Source organism: Cherax quadricarinatus, unplaced genomic scaffold (genome assembly GCF_038502225.1).
Source record: "Cherax quadricarinatus isolate ZL_2023a unplaced genomic scaffold, ASM3850222v1 Contig1008, whole genome shotgun sequence".
In the NCBI taxonomy this organism is placed as follows: Eukaryota; Metazoa; Arthropoda; class Malacostraca; order Decapoda; family Parastacidae; genus Cherax; species Cherax quadricarinatus.
Window position 1 is genome coordinate 87,830 of NW_027196034.1, and position 16,833 is coordinate 104,662.

Below are 16,833 nucleotides of genomic sequence, written 5' to 3' on the forward strand. Positions count from 1 at the left end.
GAGCTGACTGTTGCAACAGTTACCGCAGCTGACTGATGCAACAGTTACCAGAGCTGACTGTTGCAACAGTTACCGCAGCTGACTGATGCAACAGTTACCGCAGCTGACTGATGCAACAGTTACCGGATCTGACTGATGCAACAGTTACCGCAGCTGACTGATGCAACAGTTACCGCAGCGGACTGATGCAACAGTTACCGCAGCTGACTGATGCTACAGTTACCGCAGCTGACTGATGCAACAGTTACCGCAGCTGACTGATGCAACAGTTACCGCAGCTGACTGATGCAATAGTTACCGCAGCTGACTGATGCAACAGTTACCGCAGCTGACTGATGCAACAGTTACAGGAGCTGACTGTTGCAACAGTTACCGCAGCTGACTGATGCAACAGTTACCAGAGCTGACTGTTGCAACAGTTACCGCAGCTGACTGATGCAACAGTTACCGCAGCTGACTGATGCAACAGTTACCGGATCTGACTGATGCAACAGTTACCGCAGCTGACTGATGCAACAGTTACCGCAGCTGACTGATGCAACAGTTACCGCAGCTGACTGATGCTACAGTTACCGCAGCTGACTGATGCAACAGTTACCGCAGCTGACTGATGCAACAGTTACCGCAGCTGACTGATGCAACAGTTACCGCAGCTGACTGATGCAACAGTTACCGCAGCAGACTGATGCAACAGTTACCGCAGCTGACTGATGCAACAGTTACAGGAGCTGACTGTTGCAACAGTTACCGCAGCTGACTGATGCAACAGTTACCGCAGCTGACTGATGCAACAGTTACAGGAGCTGACTGTTGCAACAGTTACCGCAGCTGACTGATGCAACAGTTACCGCAGCTGACTGATGCAACAGTTACCGGAGCTGACTGATGCAACAGTTACCGCAGCTGACTGATGCAACAGTTACCGCAGCTGACTGATGCAACAGTTACCGCACCTGACTGATGCAACAGTTACCGGAGCTGACTGTTGCAACAGTTACCGCAGCTGACTGATGCAACAGTTACCGGAGCTGACTGTTGCAACAGTTACCGCAGCCGACTGATGCAACAGTTACCGCAGCTGACTGATGCAACAGTTACCGCAGCTGACTGATGCAACAGTTACCGGAGCTGACTGTTGCAACAGTTACCGCAGCTGACTGATGCAACAGTTACCGCAGCTGACTGATGCAACAGTTACGGGAGCTGACTGTTGAAAGAGTTACCGCAGCTGTCTGATGCAACAGTTACCGCAGCTGACTGATGCAACAGTTACCGGAGCTGACTGATGCAACAGTTACAGGAGCTGACTGTTGCAACAGTTACCGCAGCTGACTGATGCAACAGTTACCGCAGCTGACTGATGCAACAGTTACCGCAGCTGACTGATGCAACAGTTACCGCAGCTGACTGATGCAACAGTTACGGCAGCTGACTGATGCAACAGTTACCGCAGCTGACTGTTGCAACAGTTGCCGCAGCTGACTGATGCAACAGTTGCCGCAGCTGACTGTTGCAACAGTTACCGCAATTGACTGTTGCAACAGATACCGGAGCCGACTGTTGCAACAGTTGCCGCAGCTGACTGTTGCAACAGTTACCGCAGCTGACTGATGCAACAGTTACCGCAGCTGACTGTTGCAACAGTTGCCGCAGCTGACTGTTGCAACAGTTACCGCAGCTGACTGTTGCAACAGTTGCCGCAGCTGACTGATGCAACAGTTACCGCAGCTGACTGATGCAACAGTTGCCGCAGCTGACTGTTGCAACAGTTGCCGCAGCTGACTGATGCAACAGTTACCGCAGCTGACTGTTGCAACAGTTACCGCAGCTGACTGATGCAACAGTTACCGCAGCTGACTGATGCAACAGTTACCGCAGCTGACTGATGCAACAGTTACCGCAGCTGACTGATGCAACAGTTACCGCAGCTGACTGATGCAACAGTTACCGCAGCTGACTGATGCAACAGTTACCGCAGCTGACTGATGCAACAGTTACCGCAGATGACTGATGCAACAGTTACCGCAGCTGACTGATGCAACAGTTACCGCAGCTGACTGATGTAACAGTTACCGCAGCTGACTGATGCAACAGTTACCGCAGCTGACTGATGCAACAGTTACCGCAGCTGACTGATGTAACAGTTACCGCAGCTGACTGATGAAACAGTTACCGCAGCTGACTGATGCAACAGTTACCGCAGCTGACTGATGTAACAGTTACCGCAGCTGACTGATGCAACAGTTACCGCAGCTGACTGATGCAACAGTTACCGCAGATGACTGATGCAACAGTTACCGCAGCTGACTGATGCAACAGTTACCGCAGCTGACTGATGCAACAGTTACCGCAGCTGACTAATGCAACAGTTACCGCAGCTGACTGATGCAACAGTTACCGCAGATGACTGATGCAACAGTTACCGCAGCTGACTGATGCAACAGTTACCGCAGCTGACTGATGCAACAGTTACCGCAGCTGACTGATGCAACAGTTACCGCAGCTGACTGATGCAACAGTTACCGCAGCTGACTGATGCAACAGTTACCGCAGCTGACTGATGCAACAGTTACCGCAGCTGACTGATGCAACAGTTACCGCAGCTGACTGATGCAACAGTTGCCGCAGCTGACTGATGCAACACTTACCGCAGCTGACTTATATTCACTCCCTCTGGATCCTTATATTCACTCCCTCTGGATTCTTATATTCACTCTCTCAGTACTTATATTCACTGTCTCATGATCCTTATATTCACTCTCTCAGGATCCTTATATTCACTCTCTCTGGATCTTTATATTCACTCTCTCAGGATCCTTATATTCACTCTCTCAGGATCCTTATATTCACTCTCTCAGGATCCTTATATTCACTCTCTCTGGATCCTTATATTCACTCTCTCAGGATCCTTATATTCACTCTCTCAGGATCCTTATATTCACTCTCTCAGGATCCTTATATTCACTCTCTCAGGATCCTTATATTCACTCTCTCTGGATCCTTATATTCACTCTCTCTGGATCCTTATATTCACTCTCTCAGGATCCTTATATTCACTCTCTCTGGATCCTTATATTCACTCTCTCTGGATCCTTATATTCACTCTCTCTGGATCCTTATATTCACTCTCTCTGGATCCTTATATTCACTCTCTCTGGATCCTTATATTCACTCTCTCTGGATCCTTATATTCACTCTCTCTGGATCCTTATATTCACTCTCTCTGGATCCTTATATTCACTCTCTCTGGATCCTTATATTCACTCTCTCTGGATCCTTATATTCACTCTCTCTGGATCCTTATATTCACTCTCTCTGGATCCTTATATTCACTCTCTGGATCCTTATATTCTCTCTCTCTGGATCCTTATATTCACTCTCTCTGGATCCTTATATTCACTCTCTCTGGATCCTTATATTCACTCTCTCTGGATCCTTATATTCACTCTCTCTGGATCCTTATATTCACTCTCTTATATTCACTCTCTCTGGATCCTTATATTCACTCTCTCTGGATCCTTATATTCACTCTCTCTGGATCCTTATATTCACTCTCTCTGGATCCTTATATTCACTCTCTCTGGATCCTTATATTCACTCTCTCTGGATCCTTATATTCACTCTCTCTGGATCCTTATATTCACTCTCTCTGGATCCTTATATTCACTCTCTCTGGATCCTTATATTCACTTATATTCTCTCTCTGGATCCTTATATTCACTCTCTCTGGATCCTTATATTCACTCTCTCTGGATCCTTATATTCACTCTCTCTGGATCCTTATATTCACTCTCTCTGGATCCTTATATTCACTCTCTCTGGATCCTTATATTCACTCTCTCTGGATCCTTATATTCACTCTCTCTGGATCCTTATATTCACTCTCTCTGGATCCTTATATTCACTCTCTCTGGATCCTTATATTCACTCTCTCTGGATCCTTATATTCACTCTCTCTGGATCCTTATATTCACTCTCTCTGGATCCTTATATTCACTCTCTCTGGATCCTTATATTCACTCTCTCTGGATCCTTATATTCACTCTCTCTGGATCCTTATATTCACTCTCTCTGGATCCTTATATTCACTCTCTCTGGATCCTTATATTCACTCTCTCTGGATCCTTATATTCACTCTCTCTGGATCCTTATATTCACTCTCTCTGGATCCTTATATTCACTCTCTCTGGATCCTTATATTCACTCTCCTTATATTCACTCTCTCTGGATCCTTATATTCACTCTCTCTGGATCCTTATATTCACTCTCTCTGGATCCTTATATTCACTCTCTCTGGATCCTTATATTCACTCTCTCTGGATCCTTATATTCACTCTCTCTGGATCCTTATATTCACTCTCTCTGGATCCTTATATTCACTCTCTCTGGATACTTATATTCACTCTCTCTTGATCCTTATATTCACTCTCTCTGGATCCTTATATTCACTCTCTCTGGATCCTTATATTCACTCTCTCTGGATCCTTATATTCACTCTCTCTGGATCCTTATATTCACTCTCTCTGGATCCTTATATTCACTCTCTCTGGATCCTTATATTCACTCTCTCTGGATCCTTATATTCACTACCTCTGGATCCTTATATTCACTCTCTCTGGATCCTTATATTCACTCTCTCTGGATCCTTATATTCACTCTCTCTGGATCCTTATATTCACTCTCTCTGGATCCTTATATTCACTCTCTCTGGATCCTTATATTCACTCTCTCTGGATCCTTATATTCACTCTCTCTGGATCCTTACATTCACTCTCTCTGGATCCCTACATTCACTCTCTCTGGATACCTATATTCACTCTCTCTGGATCTCTACATTCACTCTCTCTGGATCCCTACATTCACTCTCTCTTGATCCTTACATTCACTCTATCTTTATCCTTACATTCACTGTCTCTGGATCCTTATTCACTCTCTCTGGATCCCTACATTCACTTTCTCTGGATCCTTACATTCACTCTCTCTGAATCCTTACATTCACTCTCCTTGGATCCCTACATTCACTCTCTCCGGGTCTTTACATTCACACTCTCTGGATCCTTATATTCACTCTCCCTGGATCCCTACATTCAATCTCTCTGGATCGTTACATTCACTATGTCTGGATCCTTACATTCACTCTGTCTGTATCCTTACATTCACTCTGTCCGGATCCTTACATTCACACTCCCTGGGTCCTTACATTCACTCGCTCTGGATCCTTATATTCACTCTCCCTGGATCCTTACATTCACTCTCTCTTTATTCCTATATTCACTCTCTCTGGATCCCTGCATTCACTCTCTCTGGATCCCTACATTCACTCTCTCTGGATCCCTACATTCACTCTCTCTGGATCCCTACATTCACTCTCTCTGGATCTCTACATTCACTCTCTCTGGATCCCTACATTCACTCTCTCTGGATCCCTACATTCACTCTCTCTGGATCCCTACATTCACTCTCTCTGGATCCCTATATTCACTCTCTCTGGATCCCTACATTCACTCTCTCTGGATCCTTACATTCACTCTCTCTGGATCCTTACATTCACTCTCTCTGGATCCCTACATTCACTCTCTCTGGATCCCTACATTCACTCTCTCTGGATCCCTACATTCACTCTCTGTGGATCCCTACATTCACTCTCTCTGGATCCCTACATTCACTCTCTCTGGATCCCTACATTCACTCTCTGTGGATCCCTACATTCACTCTCTCTGGATCCCTCCATTCACTCTCTCTGGATCCCTACTTCAGTCTCTGTGGATCCCTACATTCACTCTCTCTTGATCCCTACATTCACTCTCTCTGGATCCCTAAATTCACTCTCTCTGGATCCCTACATTCACTCTCTCTGGATCCCTACATTCACTCTCTCTGGATACCTACATTCACTCTCTCTGGATCCCTACATTCACTCTCTCTGGATCCCTACATTCACTCTCTCTGGATCCCTACATTCACTCTCTCTGGATCCCTACATTCACTCTCTCTGGATCCCTACATTCACTCTCTCTGGATCCCTACATTCACTCTCTATGGATCCCTACATTCACTCTCTCTTTATCCTTACATTCACTCTCTCTGTATCCTTACATTCACTCTCTCTGAATCCTTACATTCACTCTCTCTGGATCCGTATATTCACTCGCTCTGGATCCTTACATTCACTCTCTCTGAATCCTCACATTCACTCTCCTTGGATCCCTACATTCACTCTCCCTGGATCCATACACTCAATCTCTCTGATCCCTATATTCACTCTCTCTCGATCCTTATATTAACCCTCTCCGGATCCTTACATTCACTCTCTCTGGATCCCTACATTCACTCTCTCTGGATCCCTACATTCACTCTCTCTGGATCCCTACATTCACTCTCTCTGGATCCTTACATTCACTCTCTCTGGATCCCTACATTCACTCTCTCTGGATCCCTACATTCACTCTCTCTGGATCCTTACATTCACTCTCTCTGGATCCTTACATTCACTCTCTCTGGATCCTTACATTCACTCTCTCTGGATCCTTACATTCACTCTCTCTGGATCCTTACATTCACTCTCTCTGGATCCTTACATTCACTCTCTCTGGATCCTTACATTCACTCTCTTTCCATCCTCTTATTCACCCTCTCTGGATCCTTATATTCACTCTCTCTGGATCCTTATATTCACTCTCTCTGGATCCTTACATTCACTCTCTCTGGATCCCTATATTCACTCTCTCTGGATCCTTACATTCACTCTCTCTGGATCCTTACATTCACTCTCTCTGGATCCTTACATTCACTCTCTCTGGATCCTTACATTCACTCTCTCTGGATCCTTACATTCACTCTCTCTGGATCCTTACATTCACTCTCTCTTGATCCTTACATTCACTCTCTTTCGATCCTCTTGTTCACCCTCTCTAAATCCTTACATTCACTCTCTCTGAATTCCTACATTCACTCTCTCTGGATCCTCACATTCATTCTCTCTGGATCCTTGCATTCACTCTCCCTTGATCCTTACATTCACTCTCTCTGGATTCTCACATTCACTCTCCTTGGATCCCTACATTCACTCTCTCTGGATCCCTACATTCACTCTCTCTGGATCCTTACATTCACTCTCTCTGAATCCTCACATTCACTCTCCTTGGATCCCTACATTCACTCTCTCTGGATCCTTACATTCTCTCTCTCTGGGTCTTTACATTCACTCTCTCTGGATCCTTATATTCACTCTCTCTTGATCCTTACGTTCATTCTCTTTCGATCCTTATACTCACCCTCTCTGGATTCAACATTCACTCTCTCTGGATCCCTACATTCACTCTCTCTGGATCTTACATTCACTCTCTCTGGATCCTTATACATTCACTCTTTCTGGGTCTCACTCTCTCTGGAATCCCAACATTCACTCTCTCTGGATCCAACATTCACTCTCTCTGGATCCAACATTCACTCTCTCTGGATCCCTACATTCACTCTCTCTCTGGATCTTTATTTTCGCTCTCTCTGGATAATTACATTCACTCTCTTTGGATCCCTACATTCACTCTCTCTGATTCCCTACATTCGCTCTTTCTGGATCCCTACATTCACTATCTCTGGATCCCTACATACACACTCTCTGGATCCCTACATTCACTCTCTCTGGATCCCTACATTCACTCTATCTGGATCCCTACATTCACTCTCTCTGGATCTCTACATTCACTCTCTCTGGATCCCTACATTCACTCTCTCTGGATCTATGGATCCCTACATTCACTCTCTCTGGATCCCTACATTCACTCTCTCTGAATCCGTACATTCACTCTCTCTGGATCCCTACATTCACTCTCTCTGGATCCCTACATACAATCGCTCTGGATTCCTACATTCACTCTCTCTGGATCCCTACATTCACTATCTCTGGATCCCTACATTCACTCTCTCTGCATCCATACATTCACCCTCTCTGGATACCTACATTCACTCTCTCTGGATCCCTACATTCACTCTCTCTGGATTCCTACATTCACTGTCTCTTTATCCTTTCATTCACTCTCTCTTGATCCCTACATTCACTCTCTCTGGATCCTTACATTCACTCTCTCTGAATCCTTACATTCACTCTCTCTGGATCCCTAGTTGCACTCTCACTGGATCTATATATTCATTCACTCTCACTGAATCCCGACATTCACTCTATCTGGATCCCTGCATTCAATCTCTCTGGATCCTTACATTCACTCTCTCTGGATCCTTACATTCACTCTATCTTCATCCTTACATTCATTGTCTCTGGATCCTAGCATTCACTCTCCTTGGATCTCTACATTCACTCTCTCTGGATCCTTACATTCACTCTCTCTGAATCCTTACATTCACTCTCTCTGGATCCGAATATTCATTCTCTCTGGATCCTTACATTCACTCTCTCTGAATCCTTACATTCACTCTCTCTGGATCCGTATATTCATTCTCTCTGGATCCTTACATTCACTCTCTCTGGATCCTCACATTCACTCTCCCTGGATCCATACATTCAATCTCTCTGGATCGTTACATTCACTCTGTCTGGATCCTTACATTCACTCTGTCCGGATCCTTACATTCACTCTGTCAGGATCCTTACATTCACACTCCCTGGATCCTTACATTCACTCTCTCTGGATCCTTACATTCACTCTCTCTGGATCCTTACATTCACTCTCTCTGGATCCTTACATTCACTCTCTCTGGATCCTTACATTCACTCTCTCTGGAATCCTATATTCACTCTCTCTGGATAATCACATTCACTCTCTCTGGATCCTTACATTCACTCTCTCTGGATCCTTACATTCACTCTCTTGATCCTTACATTCACTCTCTCTGGATCCTTACATTCACTCTCTCTGGATTCCTATATTCACTCTCTCTGGATCTCTACATTCACTCTCCTTGGATCCCTTCATTCACTCTCTCTGGATCCTTACATTCACTCTCTCTGGATCCTTACATTCACTCTCACTCGATTTTTACATTCACTCTCGCTCGATGCTTATATTCACTCTCTCTGGATCCTTACATTCACTCTCTCTGGATCCTTACATTCACTCTCTCTTGATCCTTACATTCACTCTCTTTCGATCCTCTTATTCACCTTCTCTGGATCCTTACATTCACTCTCTCTGGATCCTCATATTCATTCTCTCTGGGTCCTTACATTCACTCTCCCTTGATCCTTACATTCACTCTCTCTGGATACTCACATTCACTCTCCTTGGATCCCTACATTCACTCTCTCTGGATCCTTACATTCACTCTCACTCGATCCTTACATTCACTCTCACTCGATCCTTACATTCTCTCTCCTTGGATCCCTACATTCACTCTCTCTGGTTCCTTACATTCACTCTCTTTGGATCCTTACATTCACTCTCTCTTGATCCTTACGATCATTCTCTTTCGATCCTTATATTCACCCTCTCTGGATCCTTACATTTACTCTCTCTGGATCCTTACATTCAGTCTCTTTGGATCCTTACATTTACTCTCTGTGGATCCTGACATTCACTCTCTTGGGATTCCTACATTCATCCTCTCTGGATCCTTACATTCACTCTCTCAGGATCCCTACACTCAATGAATCTAGATTACTTCATTCACTCTCTGATGATCCCAACATTCACTCTTTCTGGGTCTCTGTGTTTACTCTCTCTGGATGCCTATTTTCACTCTCTCTGAATCCCAACATTCACTCTCTCTGGATCCAACATTTCTCTCTCTGGATCCAACATTCACTCTCTCTGGATCCCTACATTCACTCTCTCTGGATCTTACATTCACTCTCTGTGGATCTTTATTTTCGCTCTCTCTGGATAATTACATTCACTCTCTCTGGATCTCTACATTCACTTTCTCTGGATTCCTGCATTCACTCTCTCTGGATCTTACTTTCACTCTATGTGGATCTTCATATTCGCTCTCTCTTGATAATTACATTCACTCTCTCTGGATCTCTACATTCACTTTCTCTGGATCCCTACATTCACTCTCTCTGGATCTTACATTCACTCTCTGTGGATCTTCATATTCGCTCTCTCTTGATAATTACATTCATTCTCTCTGGATCCCTACATTCACCCTCTCTGGATCCAACATTCGCTCTCTCTGGATCCATACATTCACCCTCTGTGGATCCCTACATTCACTCTCTCTGGATTCCTACATTCACTCTCTATGGATCCCTACATTCACTCTCTCTGCATCCCTACATTCACTCTCTATGGATCCCTACATTCACTCTTTCTGGATTCCTACATTCACTCTCTCTGGATCCCTACATTCACTCTCTCTGGATCCCTACATTCACTATCTCTTGATCCCTACATTCACTCTCTCTGGATCTCTACATTCACTCTCTCTGGACCTCTGCATTCACTCTCTCTGCATCCATACATTCACCCTCCCTGGATCCCTACATTCACTCACTCTGGATCCATGCATTCACTCTCTCTGGATCCCTACTTTCACTCTCTCTGGATTTCTACATTCACTCTCTCTGGATCCTTACATTCACTCTCTCTGGATCCCTACATTCACTCTCTCTGGATCCCTACATTCACTCTCTCTGGATTCCTATATTCACTCTCTCTGGATTTTTACATTCACTCTAACTGGATCCGTGCATTCACTCTCTCTAGATCCCTTCATTCATTCTCTCTGGATCCCTACATGCACTCTCACTGGATCTTTGTATTTAGTGTCTCTGGATCCCTACACTGTCTCTTTATCCTTTCATTCAGTCTCTCTAGATCCCTACATTCACTCTCTCTGGATCCCTACATTCACTCTCTCTCTGGATCCCTACATTCACTCTCTCTGAATCCCTGCATTCACTCTCTCTGGATCCCTACATGCACTCTCACTGGATCTATATATTCAGTGTCTCTGGATCCCTACATTCACTCTCTGTGGATCCCTACATTCACTCTCTCTGAATCCCTGCATTCACTCTCTCTGGATCCCTTCATTCACTCTCACTGAATCCCGACATTCACTCTATCTGGATCCCTACATTCTCTCTCTCTGGATCCCTACATGCACTCTCACTGGATCTTTGTATTCAGTGTCTCTGGATCCCTGCATTCACTATCTCTTCATCCCTACATTCACTCTATCTGGATCCCTACATTCACTCTCTCTGGATCCCTACATTCACTCTCTCTGAATCTCTGCATTCACTCTCTCTGGATCCCATCATTCACTCTCTCTGGACCCCTACATTCACTCTCTCCGATCCCTACATTTACTCTCTCTGGATCCCTACATTCACTCTCTCTGGATCCCTACATTCACTCTCTCTGGATCCCTACATTCACTCTCTCTGGATTCCTACATTCACTCTCTCTGGATCCCTACATTCACTCTCTCTGGATCTCTACATTCACTCTCTCTGGATCCCTGCATTCACTCTCTCTGGATCCATATATTCACCCTCTCTGGATCCCTACATTCACTCTCTCTGGATCCATACATTCACCCTCTCTGGATCCCTACATTCACTCTCTCTGGAGTCCTACTTTCACTATCTCTGGATCCTTACATTCACTCTCTCTGGATCCCTACATTCCCTCTCTCTGAATCCCTTCATTCACTCTCACTGGATTCCTACATTCTCTCTCTCTGGATCCCTACATTCACTCTCTCTGGATCCCTACATTCACTCTCTCTGGATCCCTACATTCATTCTCTCTGGATCCCTACATGCACTCTCACTGGATCTATGTATTCAGTGTCTCTGGATCCCTACATTCACTATCTGTTTATCCCTATATTCCCTCTCTCTCTGGATCCCTGCATTCACTCTCTTTGGATCCCTTCATTCACTCTCTCTGGATCCCTACATTCATTCTCTCTGGATCCCTACATTCACTCTCTCTGGATCCCTACCTTCACTCTCTCTGGATCCCTACATTCACTCTCTCTGGATCCCTTCATTCACTCTCTCTGGATTCCTACATTCACTCTCTCTGGATCCCTACGTTCACTCTCTCTGGATCCATACATTCACTCTCTCTGGATTCCTACATTCACTCTCTCTGGATCCCTACGTTCACTCTCTCTGGATCTCTACATTCATTCTCTCTGGATCCCTACATTCACTCTCTCTGGGTCCCTACGTTCACTCTCTCTGGATCCCTACATTCACTCTCTCTGGATCCCTACATTCACTCTCTCTGGATCCCTACGTTCACTCTCTCTGGATCCCTACATTCACTCTCTCTGGATCTCTACATTCATTCTCTCTGGATCCCTACATTCACTCTCTCTGGATCCCTACATTCACTCTCTCTGGATTCCTACATTCACTCTCTCTGGATCCCTACATTCACTCTCTCTGGATCCCTACATTCACTCTCTCTGGATCCCTACGTTCACTCTCTCTGGATCCCTACATTCACTCTCTCTGGATCTCTACATTCATTCTCTCTGGATTCCTACATTCACTCTCTCTGTATCCTTACATTCACTCTCTCTGGATCTCTACATTCACTCTCTCTGGATCATTACATTCACTCTCTCTGGATCCCTACATTCACTCTCTTTGGATGCCTACATTCACTCTCTCTGGATCCCTACATTCACTCTCTCTGGATCCCTACGTTCACTCTCTCTGGATCCCTACGTTCACTCTCTCTGGATCCCTACATTCACTCTCTCTGGATCTCTACATTCATTCTCTCTGGATCCCTACATTCACTCTCTCTGGATCCCTACATTCACTCTCTCTGGATTCCTACATTCACTCTCTCTGGATCCCTACATTCACTCTCTCTGGATCCCTACATTCACTCTCTCTGGATCCCTACGTTCACTCTCTCTGGATCCCTACATTCACTCTCTCTGGATCTCTACATTCATTCTCTCTGGATTCCTACATTCACTCTCTCTGTATCCTTACATTCACTCTCTCTGGATCTCTACATTCACTCTCTCTGGATCATTACATTCACTCTCTCTGGATCCCTACATTCACTCTCTTTGGATGCCTACATTCACTCTCTCTGGATCCCTACATTCACTCTCTCTGCATCCTTACATTCACTCTCTCTGTATCCCTACATTCGTTCTCTCTGGATTCCTACATTCACTCTCTCTGGATCCCTACATTCACTCTCTCTGGATCATTACATTCATTCTCTCTGGATCCCTTCATTCACTATCTTGGAATCCCTCACATTCACTCTCTCCGGATCCCTACATTCACTCTCTCTCTGCATCCTTACATTCACTCTATCTGGATCCCTACATTCACTCTCTCTGGATCCCTGCACTCACTCTCTCTGGATCCCTACATTCACTCTCTCTGGATCCCTACATTATCTCTCTCTGGATCCCTACATTCACTATCTCTGGATCCCTACATTCACTCTCTCTGGATCCCTGCACTCACTCTCTCTGGATCCCTACTTCACTCTCTCTGGATCCCTACATTCACTCTCTCTGGATCCCTACATTCACTCTCTCTGTATCCCTGCACTCACTCTCTCTGGATCCCTACATTCACTCTATTTGCATTCATACAATACAAAGCTAACAATGTTGAAAAGACTCAGGCAATACAAAAAAAAAATCTATACAAAGTGAAGTGGTGTTTAACTTAACACTTGCTCTACGAAACGTGAGAGTCTTCTCTACTCCCTATGTTAACTGCAGAGGATCAGTACAATACTCACCAGTAATGCAAATGTGGAGGTTCACTGGATGTTACACACTGTCTGACAAGATCACCTGAACAGTGCTCTTATATACCTGAATCCTCTAACCTCCTAATTCCGGTTCTTGAGGACGCTTACAAATGTACCCTTGACGTGTCTTCCAAGCATCAAAAACCCAGAATTCACGATGATTTGTAGAAGAGTATAACATACGAGTTGATACGCTCATTAAACCAGTGGTTATATACTCTTTCTCTCACTCAGGCGAACTGTGTGTCCCTAAACCATTGAGTATGAAGGCCATGCGAATGAGTGTACACGTGTACGGAAACAAATTTGGAAGCACACACACACACACACAAGCTGGTGAGGATCAGCTATGATTACAAACGTATGTGGACAAACTGCAAGACTGATCCGACAAATGGCTGCTGAAGTTTAACACCAGTAAGTGCGAAGTCATGAAGGCTGGGGAAGGACAAAGAAGACCGCAGGCAGAGTACAGGTTAGGGGATCAAAGGCTGCAAACGTCACTTAAAGAAAAAGATCTTGAGGTAAGCATTATAACGAACATATCCCCTGAGGCACACATCAATGAAATAACTGCTGCACCATAAGGGGTGTGGCAAACCAGGGAATAGCATTTCCACATCTGAGTAAGGATTCATTCACGACATTGAACACCGTGTACGTCAGGCCCATACTGGAGTATGCAGCACTAATATGGAACCCACACTTAGTCAAACACGTCAAGAAATTGGAGAAAGTGCAAAAGTTTGCAATAAGATTAGTCCTGGAACTGAAGGGTATGTCTTACGAGAAGAGATTAAGGGAACTCAACCTGATGATACTAGAGGATAGTAGGGATAGGGGGACTTGATAACGACATATAAAATAGTAAGAGGAATTGAAAAGGTAGACAGGGCTCGAATTTTTCAAAGATGGGATACAGGAACAAGGGGCCACAGTTGAAAGTTGAAAACCCATATGAGTCATAGGCATGTTAGGAAGCATTTCTTTAGCCTTAGAGTTGTCAGGAAGTGGAATCTGGAGAGTAAAGTAGTGGAGGCAAATTCCATACATAGCTTTAAGAAGACGTATGATAAAGCTCATGGAGCAGTGAGAGAGTGACTTAGTTTTGACCAATGAAGAGGTGGAGACAGGAGCCATGAATCGACCCCTGCAACCACGTATAGGTGAGTACATATAGGTAAGTACACACACACACTCACATACACAGAATACCCATCTAACACAAACACCCAGTCAAAAGTTCACAGGCTTGTTCTGGGGCACAACGGGTTACCCAAAAAGGCAAAGAACCAGGGATCTGGTGGAGGAACCTGGGAGGGAAGATTGGGAGGCAGAGCTCAAAAAAAGGGAGGAAGACTGGGGAAGGAAACTAGATGAACTTGGCAGGAAAATGGAGGAGAGGATAGCTGCAGAGAGCAGGAAGTGGGAGCAACAAGCCATAGTAGCAAAAGCTAAGATACAATGCTTAGAAGAGGAACCAAGAAAACTGAAACAGCTAAAAGAGATAAATGACAGTACAGACATAAAATCAGGAACTTCTGCATCAGGCACAGACAAGTGGCCTGAAGGGAGCAAAGTTGCTATACTGTATACAAGGGCCCTACCAGACCCACATGGGGCCAAGGCAAAGATGAGGAGCACACTAGGAAAATATGAGAGGTCTGAAGACAATGAAGAGGCAATGACAAATGCAGAGACTCTAATAGACACCTGCTGGGGCCAGGAACAGCTGAGCAGGAAAGACAGTCCATTGAGCATAGGGGCCTCAGCCAGGGAAGGGACTGAAGGAAGGAATGCTCCAATGGAAAGAACTAAAACACCTCAGAGGATGCAATGGGAGACACAGTGGGAAGAGGAAAGGGAAAGATCAGGTTTTGTCTATGGGTTCCAGGAAGTTGAAGGGGAAACCTACGATGAAAGGAAACAGGAGGAGAAAAATGTGATTATAGGTATTATGAAAGCAATAGGTGAGGTCGACATGACCCAGGTGGCAAATTTTCAGAGAATTGGGTGGTTTGCAAGGGACAGAAATGGCCTCTCAAAGTAATTTTCAATGCAGAATCAACTCAAACCATGATACTGCAGGAGAAAGTACGACTGAGAGACAAACAAGAGTACCAGAGTGTGTACCTCGATCGAGACAGAACACAAGAGGAAAGGATGATACTGAAAGAGTACAAAAACGAAAGGAGGGACGAGAGGAAATGACAAAGAGGAGCAGAAGAACCCAGATGCAGGTGGAAAAGCAAGCACACCCTTCTGAAACACCCACAGAAGGACTCCAACCGTGACAAACCCAAGGCAAATGTACAATCTAAACCGACACTCACACACTGATCCCTCCGTCCCCACTCCCCACACCACAAACCTCACCCCTACAGCAACCCGTTATGGGAACTCTGCCCCCACCTGCACCACAGCCCCCCATAGGCCCCCGCCAGAGCTTTCGATCCCCCAACCCCAATCTTTTACCAGGGTCACAGTTTTAGAAAAAGAAGTTGAAGGTTTGGTACACGAACGCTGATGGAACAGAGAATAAATTTGAAGAGTGGCATGAAAGAATCAATGAGAAGTCCCCAGACATCATAGCAATCACAGAAACGGAACTTACTGAGACAATAACAGACGCAATCTTCCCACCAGGATATCAGATCCTGAGGAAAGATAGAAGCAGCAGAGGTGAAGGAGGGGTTGCACTGCTCATAAAAACCGATGAAGATTTTAGGAAATGGAAGGCATGGACGAAATTGGAGGAAGGGATTACATAGTAAGTACACTTCTCTCTAGGAACATAAGGTAGTCATTGCAGTAATGTATAATCCACTACAGAACTACAGGAGGCAAGGAGAGGAATATGAAGAGAGCAACAGAGCAATGGTGGACACATTGGCTGAGGTTCAAAGAAGAGCTCACTTGAGCAGAGCAAAATTACTGGTTATGGGTGATTTCAACCACAGGGAGATCAAATAGGAAAACCTGGAGCCACATGGGGATCATAAAGTTGCAGGTGGAGAGGGAAACGGGAGTTGAATGGGAAAAATCAAAATATAAAAGGGAGGAATACACAGATATGAGGAATTTACTGCAGGAGGTTCAGTGAGGAAGGAAAGTCAGTAAATGA

The 16,833-nt window shown here is 44.9% G+C and overlaps 1 long non-coding RNA gene across 1 annotated transcript in view; it reads right to left on the bottom strand.

Annotated features, from left to right (window-relative positions):
- Positions 1 to 13,751, bottom strand: part of LOC138851564 (uncharacterized) — an 86,570-nt gene extending 72,819 nt beyond the window's left edge. The window contains exon 1 of the long non-coding RNA XR_011391278.1: positions 13,698 to 13,751. This is a non-coding gene — a long non-coding RNA (uncharacterized lncRNA). The remainder of the gene's footprint in view (positions 1 to 13,697) is intronic.
- Between the last annotated feature and the right edge of the window lie 3,082 nt (positions 13,752 to 16,833).